Source organism: Orycteropus afer, unplaced genomic scaffold (genome assembly GCF_000298275.1).
Source record: "Orycteropus afer afer isolate SDZICR_OR568_19922 unplaced genomic scaffold, OryAfe1.0 scaffold00016, whole genome shotgun sequence".
Classification (NCBI taxonomy): Eukaryota; Metazoa; Chordata; class Mammalia; order Tubulidentata; family Orycteropodidae; genus Orycteropus; species Orycteropus afer.
Window position 1 is genome coordinate 1,139,912 of NW_006921603.1, and position 10,319 is coordinate 1,150,230.

Sequence of the window (10,319 nt, forward strand, 5' to 3'; positions counted from 1 at the left end):
CTGCTAACCAGAAGGCTAGCAGTTCAAACCCACCAGCCACTCCTCAGAAGGAAGGTTGGGCAATCTACTTCCATAGTGATACTGCCTCAGAAACCCAAGGTAGAGTTGCTATGAGGTAGATCCTACTCCACAGCAGTGTATTTGGCTTTTTGTTTTGGTGGAATCACCTTTCTTTGGAATGGGTATAAATATGGATCTCTTCTAGTCACTTGGACAGGTAGCTATCTTCCAAATTTCTTGACATTGACAAGTGAGTGTCTTCAGCATGGCATCCATTTGTTGAAACATCTCAATGGGTATTCCGTCAATTTCTATAATATTCCATAAATATTATGTTATTTATTCAAAAAATGTTATAGACTAGCAAATCTATGGGTAGTTCTACTCTGTCAAATGTGGTCTCTGTTAGTCAGAATTGACCTGATGGTTCCAACAACAATATGATATTTACATAATTTAAAACCCTTCCTCAAACAAAAAATTACTATTTACAAAGCAAAAGTGAGCAAATTTCACTTCAGAAGGCCCTAGCAGACCCTATCTTAAGTGATGAAAGTGAACATCCAGTGTAATGAGATAAATAAAAAGTTAGAAAATATTTCCTTTTATTCCTTCCAAAGTTGCTGTGATGATTAAGGTTATGTGTCAACATGACTAGGCCATGATTCTCAGAGGTTAGTGTTTATGATGTAATCATCCCCAATGATGAGATCTGATATAATGTAGTTACTTCCATGATGAGATTTTCTATGAAAATAAATTGAAAGAGAGTTTCCTTGGGGATGTGGGCAATATATAGGGACTTTCTGGTAAAATTCCCTGGCTTTTTGCCCAATCTGGTCTTCATCTGGCTCATAATCGTCTGACATCTGGTTCTTGGACTTGAATCAATGGCTTGCCATATTGTCTACCAATCTTGGGAATGTTGCCTTCACAGTCTGTGAACCAGCAGTGCCATTTTACTTGCTGGTCTTGGATTTATCAGCCTCCATAGCCAGCAGCCTGTTGTTTTGTCTGCCAATCTTGGATTTGTCAGCCCTTGTAGCTCCATGAGTCAGGAGAAGCCTCCAGCCTGATTGATATCTGAGCCACAGACTTGGAGCTTGTCAGTCTCTACAACCACATGAGCCATGTCCTTGAGATTATTCTCTCTCTCTGATATATATGTAGGAGCTCTGGTGGCATAGTGCCTAAGGCATCTGACTGCTAACCACAAGGCTGGCAGTTCAAACCTACCAGGCACTCCTCAGAAGGAAAGTTGAACAGTATATATATTTCACTAATTTTGCTTCTGTAGAGAACCTAGCCTAAGATAGATGCATAATAAAACAGCACATAAATTCAAATAGAGGCACAATCTATATAACTGTCCTATAGAAGTTCTGGTGGTACAGTGCCTAAGGCATTTGACTGCTAACCAGAAAGTAGTTCAAATCCACCAGTCACTTCTCAGATGGGGCAACCTACTTCCATAAAGATTTACAGACTCGGAAACCCAAAGGGGGCACTATGAGTCAGAATGGTTTTGATGGCAGTGAGTTTTGTTAGGTTTTATAATTTCAGAAGTGTCAATGTAATAAAAGTAATAAAAAACAAAAGAAAAAAAGGTGTCCAAAAAGGACATAGGGGTGACATCTTCTGGCCGCCTCTTACTTCACGATTGTATGAGGCCAGACATGCCACTGCCCTCCAGACTTTTTAACAACTCTGATACCAACAGTCCGTCCCATAGCATTCACTATTTCACTTCCAGGTTCAATGATTTATTGAGGTAGCCACACAGAACTCATAGACAATGCTCATGATTATGGGGTTTATTAGGAAAGTAACAGCTTACAATTCAGGTTCAGGAATGCTCTCAGGATACAATGCTTTTCTCAGTTCAGTCTCCCTTCTACTATGTTCTCAGGAAAGCCTCTCTGGCCCTTGGCCTCTCAGTCTGGCCTCTGCCTTGCTCTGGCAAATGTTACAAAGCTCTTTTAGATCTGCCAGAAGGTTCACCTATGTGCACCCCACTCTGCCAGCAAACCATCTGCCCAAAGCCACTTAGCTTTCTTATTCTGCGGGCCAGAAAATCTTGCCAATCTTTCTCCTGCCTCTTGGTTCCACTGTCACTGTGTTAGATTGGGTTCTCTAGAGAAACACAAAAACCAGCAAAGTGCATATATATATATATATATAGAGAGAGAGAGAGAGAGAGAGAGAGAGAAATTTATCTTAGGAAAATGGCTCACAAATGTATAGAAGCCGGCAAGTCCAAAGTCCCTGGAGGAAACTTTGGGCTGGCGGCAGCCTTAGCTTCCACAAGCACAGGGGCCCGAGAAATTCAAGGCTGGCAGGCAGTACACTGGTTGTTGACTCCAACAAAAGATGAATCCAAGATCTCCAGGCCGAGCGGTGGGCTGCTCCCTCACGGAAGTTTGTAGTCCGCACACCAGGGTTCCAATCCCTCAAAGAATGTCTTTCTTCCCAGGATGTCCCTGGATATCCTGGAAGCAGGCCACACCCCTAGGGAAACTCCCCTTGGCAGATTGGCCACTCAGAACACAGTCATCAGATCCCATCATGGGAACAACCACACAGAACTGAGGTCCGGCCAAGTTGACACACAGCTCCAACCATCACAGGCACCTTCTCTTATCCTGGCATCTCAGCTGGGCCATCTCTGGCAGGGTGTCTCTGTCAAGGAGGTCCAGTGAAGGGACCTCAGGTCCAAGGATACGCTCCACTCCAACTTCAGCTCTTTTCTTTTGATGGCAATGAGATCTCACTTTCTGCCTCTAGGAGGGCTCATTTTAAGCTCAGCAGCATAGCAAAACTAACCAATCCTCACATTAGAGTTCCACACACCTTATTTGCATGGTCCCACCAAATCATCTGGTGGGAGTCACAAAGACCATGGCTAGAAAAGCCATACCAAGTAATGTGTGCACCACAATGTGTGATTCTAAATTTGATCCATTTGAAGTGAAGGACATTATTTTGATATTAGGCAAATTTTCAAATATGTATGAGGATTAGAAGATAACAAGATGTTCAGTGATTTTGAAATTTATTTCAGAGTTATGTTTAACAATATATTTAGTTAAAAGAAATCCACATATGAGTCTTAGAGGGTAATGGGACATTAGGGTCTCAACATGCTCTCAAATGATTCAGAAAAAAGAAATTCTATGAACTATACATGTAACTTTTTTATTGATTTGATATTGGTTCTAAATTTTAAAGAATCAACAAAAAATATGTAGACAAGGGAAATATTAAATATTATTATAGAGTTTAAACCATCCTAAATATAGTATGATATAAAATGTCATGCATACATACATACCCTGATCCCTTGACCCCTGACAACTTTCTGATTTCGTCTGAAGGAGTTACTAGATTAGCCAATAAAATGATGATGGACACTTAAAAACTTTAAAAAATTAAAAAACCTCCCACACAAAAAAGAACTGCATTCTAGGCCATGATGAAAAATACTCTTTTTCTCTTATTTATGTTTTCACACTCCTCCTCAATGGCATTATGGGCCTGCCCTACTTTCATTTATCACCTGCTGTAACTGTGACTTTTCTAAACTCAGCTTATGTGCACATTACACTGTCATTCAGAGAATATCGTTTGTTAAATCTACCAAACTTTCCCCTCAAGAATGGGAAGCCCCTAAAATGTTGTTCATTATCATTAACTTGTTCACTTTTTGGCCCATAATATTCACGTTTAACTATAAGAAATAAAATAAAGGCTTTTGATCACACAAACACCACAAAATCTGTGGAAGCATCTTGTACCTACAAGATCTGGTGATCCATAAAGCATGGTAGCTCTGGCTACAATGTATAACCAAGGAGGAGGCTTGTGAAATAGAAGCCTTTGTCCCGTAAATGAAGATCATCTCTAAGGTCAAATTATGTAAGGTGTTTTTAAGATATATCAATAAAAAAAGGAGTCACTTGAAATTTCGAAGTATATTATCTTATTATTTAGCACTCTTAATATTTACTGTACATCTTTCAAACTATTTTAATTCCATGCATACTTCCAAAGTAGAAATTTTGTACTGGAGATATAATAAAAATCTGTTAATGTGCATGTTGTGTGTGTGAAACCTCACTTGTACAAACTTAAAGCTTTTAGACTTTTCCATCAGTATCAATGAGAACTTCATGTGAATCATGAATGCACAGACCTCAAGCTATTTTTCAACTTGTTGCAGTTATGAAGAGAAAGCATTAACTCTTTTTTTTAATATTTTTTGTAATTTTTATTGTGATTTTCATGAAAGTTTACAGAGCAAATTCATTTTCCATACAGCAGTTCATAAATATTTTGTTTAGTGACATTGACTGCAATTCCCCACAATGTAATAGCTCTCTTCCCACTTCCTCCCCATAGTTACCTCTTCCCTGTGTCCTTCACTCCTATGCACTCCTGTCCCTTCCCACCAGCCGCCCTGTGTAAACACTGACCTTCTGTTGTCCCACGATTGATCTCTCCAAGTAGTGTATCTACCTGATATACATGTTCAGCCTGCATGCCGGTCTATTATTTGGCTCGAAGCCACAGGAGTGAGTTCAATTCCAGACCTGAAAGGCAGTCAGGGGTCATAGTTGCAGAGGTCTCACAAGGCTCTATCAGACCAGGAAACTTGGTCTTTTTTTTTTTTTTTTTTTTCAGAAACCATTAACTCTTTTACATGTTTGTTTTGAAAGAACCTTATGCATGTTAGTCATTTCTTTACACTAACATTCTAGGAAATAACTAGGCACAAATAATATCTTTGACAGAAAACTCAACAGATTATATTAAAGAACTGGAAGACTTATAATACAGTTGCATTTCTAGTACATATTCATGAGCACTTTTGTAATTCTGTTAGGTAAATCTACTGGCACAGTGTTTGCTTGGCACTTTATCTGCATTTGAAGGTGTCACCATAATTTTAACCTCAGTTCTCAGAAACCATTCATACTCCATAATCTAATAATGCTTTAGGAATATTAACCATTTAGGCTTAATAGTATCTTTGAGCTAGACTAGAAAGATTGAAGGAAATCAAGATGGAAAGAGTAACACCGAGTCAAAGAGTGCCAATTACTCTAGTGCTAGAAAGATCTAGCAAGATCTGAACAGACAGGAATCAGCAAGCTTCAGCTAGGCTGAAGGGAAATAAGAGAATCAAGTAAAGCTGACTGAGAGTTAAGAGAGATCTGGAATAGGAAGAAAGAAACCAGTAAGTTCTGAACAGCTACCATGGTATACTATTACTTAGTATACCATGGTAGCTTACTAGAAACTTACTAGTTTCTTTCTCCCTTTTCATTTTACTTGGATCCATAATCAACATCCATGGAAACAGCAGTCAAAAGTCAAAGGACATTTTGCATTGGTCAAATCTTCTGCAAAAGACTGCTTTAAAATGTTAAAGAGCGAAGATGCCACTTTGAAGACTAAGGTGTGTCTGACCCACACCATGATAATTTTGATCACCTCATCTGCATAGGAAAGCTGGAAAATGAGTAAGGAAGATTGCAGAAGAATTGATGCACTTGAATTTGGTGTTGGTGAAGAATATTGAGTATACCATGGACTACCAGAAGATGAACAAATCTTTCTTGGATGAAGTACAGCCGGAATACTTCTTAAAAGCGAGGCAGGGGAGACTTTGCTTCTTGTACTTTGGTCCTGTTGTCCAGATCCTAGAGAAGGGCGTCATGATTGATGAAATGAAGGCTTAGCAAAAAAGTGGAAGCTCCTCAATGAAATGGACTGGCACAGTAGATGTAACAATGGGCTCAGACATAACAGAGATTGTGAGGATGGCATAGGACTGAGCAGTATTTCCTTCTGTTGAATATAAAATTGCTGTGACCTGGAACTAACTTGACAACACTTAACAACAACACAACATGCAGAAAGCTATAAATTAAAAAAACCAAAATTATCTTCAATTACAGACAAAAATCATTAACATTTCACCCAAATCACAACAAAACACATACACACACACAAACAAAAAACCATCCTTACTGCTTGGATAAAGACTGTTGGAACCACCAAGACTATAGCCTTTGGTCACCCTTCCAACCTGCAACAGAACACACTAGTATAGCTCAATTTTTCAATAATAGGCAAGTCTGCAAGGTGAACAATAACTGTACAAAGGTAGACACTTCTTACTACTACCAATATTTTGAGATTAAAAGGGCAGCGTTAGCCCAAGGACAAAGTCCAGAAAGCCAAAAGAGTTAGGAGAGAAGGAGGAATGGAAATGAGAAACACAGGGAGAATGTGAGAGGAGTGATGTTGCATTGAGAGGATTGTAATCAATGATGTGAAACAAAGTATGTGTGAATTATTGAATGGAAAACAGATGAGCTCTGTAAACTTTCATACAAATCACAATGAAAACTGAATATTTAAATAGAAAATCTTTAAGACTCATACATTTTCTATGTATAAGAAAAATATAAATTTTTACAAAAGTAATATCATACTAGTTCATGCTGCTTGTAGACTGCTTTAAATTTTTTAAAAAATTGATATATCTTTGATATCTTTAAGGTTAAATCTATAGATATCATTTTCTGTAGCTACATATTTTATAAAATGATTACCTGATCATTCTACTAGTTTTGACCATGCAACTGGTCTATATATTGCATATTCATATGGATGTTACATAAAAGTGTTTCTATAAATATGCTGAAACATATATTGGTATTTCTTATACTGGTAATTCCTAAGTATGTATTTTTCATGGTTGAATTGGTAGATCAAAGCTATGCACATCTTTATAATTACTTTTCTAGATAGCCATGCCTTAGCTCTCACATACTTATTGACCCAAAACAGTATTAATCTTTAGAATTTTTGCCACACAAATCATATTAAAAAGATACAATACTATTTTCAATGGACCTTTTTACTCATTAGTGTTTGAAAAATCTCCTTATGTCTCCAGCAATTAGTATTTCTGTTGTTAATCATCTTATCCAGTGCCTGTTGTCTATTAAGCTCTCCTTTCTAGCTTATTAATATGTAAGACATCTTTGTCTAGTAAAGATATTAATAATTTGTAACCTATATTTCAATATTTTAACAAATTTGCCGCTATTTATTTTCCAGATATTAATGATGGTTTTATACATTGAAGTTTAAAAGATTGTTGAAGTAAAATCTGTTAATTGTTTTCTCTGTTTTTCTGACTTAGATAGCTATTTAACTTTTTAAGGACTGGTCTGTAAATTTTGGTGAAGGTATAGCAGAATGCATATTTGATTGATTTTTGTGTCCTTCTAACTCCTACCACAATGCTATATCCATAGTGGCCAACCAAAAGATATACGGTGAAAGAGGAAATAGGAATACCAAAAAATCAGACAATAAAATGAAACTGGCAAGAATGTTGACAAGGAGGGATTCTTATCTTAGAATTTATCTAACTGGTGAAAAGAAATGCTGGCTCTAGTAAATGTTGTACCCTGGACTCTAAATAATATGGGTTTCGTTATCACACATTACTGAGTTATAAACGTAAGTTCCCTCCATTTACAGCCAGTTTTAATTTTCTGTGAAGCAGGTTTACTTGTTCTGTTCTGTTATGTTTCTGAGCTGTGAGTGTGGGAGGCGGAGCGTGGATTATGGATCAACCAATCAAAGATTTACAAGCACCATGACGCTACTTCTTTGCACTGAAAAACAGTACTAGTATTAATCACTTTGCCAAAGACATGGACGTATCCCCAATAGAGGAGACCGTTAAGCAGATGTAATGGATAACTATACAAAGCTAACTGTACAAAAACCCAGTATTCTTACTTCAAAGCCTGATTTGCATATGGCTGCAATAAATTATATTCTTTTAAAGAAACTGAGTAGGTCTTCCAAGCCCACCAACCCACACATCACATGTCTCAAAATCTAAAATACTAGCTTAATTATTTTACTCTATCTTGGTTTTTGATACCAAATTTTATTTTGTCAACTTTGGCTTTTGAGTCATCTAAAATGACAACATTTTCAACAAATGTTATAACTGAACACAAATTATCTAACACTTTATGGAATATTAGTTTAATATTAATGTTAAGGTAAAACCAAAAAGGATAAACACATGGCCATTCAGTTGGATCTGACTCAAAGTGATCCCTCCTTGAGTTTCTGAGGCAGGATCACCATGGAAGTGGATTGCCTAACTTTCCTTCTGAGGAGTGGGTGGTGGTTATGGTTAGCAGTCAAATGCCTTAGTCACTAGGGCACCAGAGCTCCCAATATTAAGATATGAGACATTAAAGACTAAATTAAATGCTAAGTTAAATAAGCTAAGTTAAGTGCCAGGCTGGGATTCCAGGAGATCCAATGAAATGCTAGATTGTAAAACAGCAGGTTCTAGCAAGCCCACACTAGCTTTATCATTAATTAAACAAGCAAGATCACAATAAATAACCTCTTCCTCTCTGTCTCCTCTCTTCCGTCTTTCTTCTGCTGAAATATCTTCGCGTACCAGTACAATCAAAATGAATGTACATAAATCATTAAAAGTTTTTTTAAAATAACTAAAACATTTGGACTCAGAAAAGAAATTTGGAGTAAAACCCTTGGAGATTCCAACTTCTGTTTATAAATAGATTTCCCAAGGAGGCACAGACTTTTCAAAGTACTTGAAAGAAAGCAATTTACTCAGAGGTAATCATTATATATTTTAACAACTAACTACCCTCTAAGCTATTAAAGTTAATATAAACAGTTACTATTTACAGTTGTAAGAGCTCATTAATAGTCTATCAAAAACAGAATCTAGGGATATGAATAGATTACATTTGCATGCAATGACTATTTCCCAGAAATTATGATCACATTTTCATGGATTGTAATGTTTTATAACAAACACCCCATCAAACATGTAGTTTACATCACAATGGAAAATTTGTTCTTACATAATGCAAAGATAATTATGCTCCATATTATTTTAATACTAATGTGCAGTTTGTTATTGTTCTTCATAAATTATTCATTAAAAATTATACATACATGAACTGAAGGTTTCTAATAGTTTATATCCACTGAAAAGAAGCACTAGACGTTAAGCCCAGAGCTAAACTTTCAGTCACAGAAACTTACTCACTAGTAGAAGATTTTAATACTGATTTATTTGTGTAGTTTTGTTCTTAGAAAACTATAAATCTTCATATTAATTAAATTACATTATAATAATTAAATTGTTTAGAGAGGACAAAGTAGGGTAATGCAATATTTTCTGGATTTCACACACAAAACTGTGCCACTGACCAGCTTTTGCTTCCAAAAGTGAAATTTTTACCACTAGTGGACATATACTCTGTGGTTAGAGTAATAATTAGATAATAGTATGGCAACATGTCTTGTTGAAAGAGCCAATTCTTCTCAACCTCTTTTATTGAACTGCTTATTTTTTTTTCTCTGAAACCATATCTAATTTTAATAAAAATTAATATTTTCTAATAATGTACAATGTATCATTTATTTTGTCCTTTAAATTCATTAACTAGGAAACTCATTTATTTAAGGTTAAATGGAGTTAGAAGTATGGAAATATTAACATTGACAACTTAATATCTATTTTCAATAAAAATGTCATGTTTTTGCTAAGTTTGAGTTTTAGGGATTGTCTTTTTTGCCTTTATCTGTAATTTTACTCAACTAAATACTAGCTTTCTGATGGGAGCTGCAGAAAGAGGAAGCCAGGGAACAAGAAAATACTGGAAAGAATGTACAGAAGAAAACTAGGCAAACCACCCCTTTAAATTGTTTATGACACCCAATAGTGGCACATATATGAATATGACCCTAAACAATATACACACAGTTAGAGAACTGAACTATGGGATAAATCACACTCTATAAGTGCCAGAGAATCCCCTGAGGTAACATTTTAATACCACTGCAGAATCATTTGAATACCACTGCAATGATCTAAAAAGTGAACTGACATTAGAACCCAACTCACATAAAGCTGATCTGAATTTGCATCCTGATCTCAATCAAGTGGATTGTCTTTAAGAAAAGCAAGCCTTCTGTAGGATTAACGAAAGCCGTACAGTCTCATAACAAAATATTAAAAATGTTCAACATACGATCCAAAATCTATCTATCTATCCATCCATCTACAATGTTGTTGTTGTTGTTGTTAAGTGCAATCGAGTCGTTTCCAACTCATAGCGACCCCATGCACAGCAGAACGAAACACTGCCCTATCCTGCGCCAGCCCCACAATCCCTGCTATACTTGAGCTCATCATTGCAGCCACCGTATCAATCCATCTCGTTGAAGGCCTC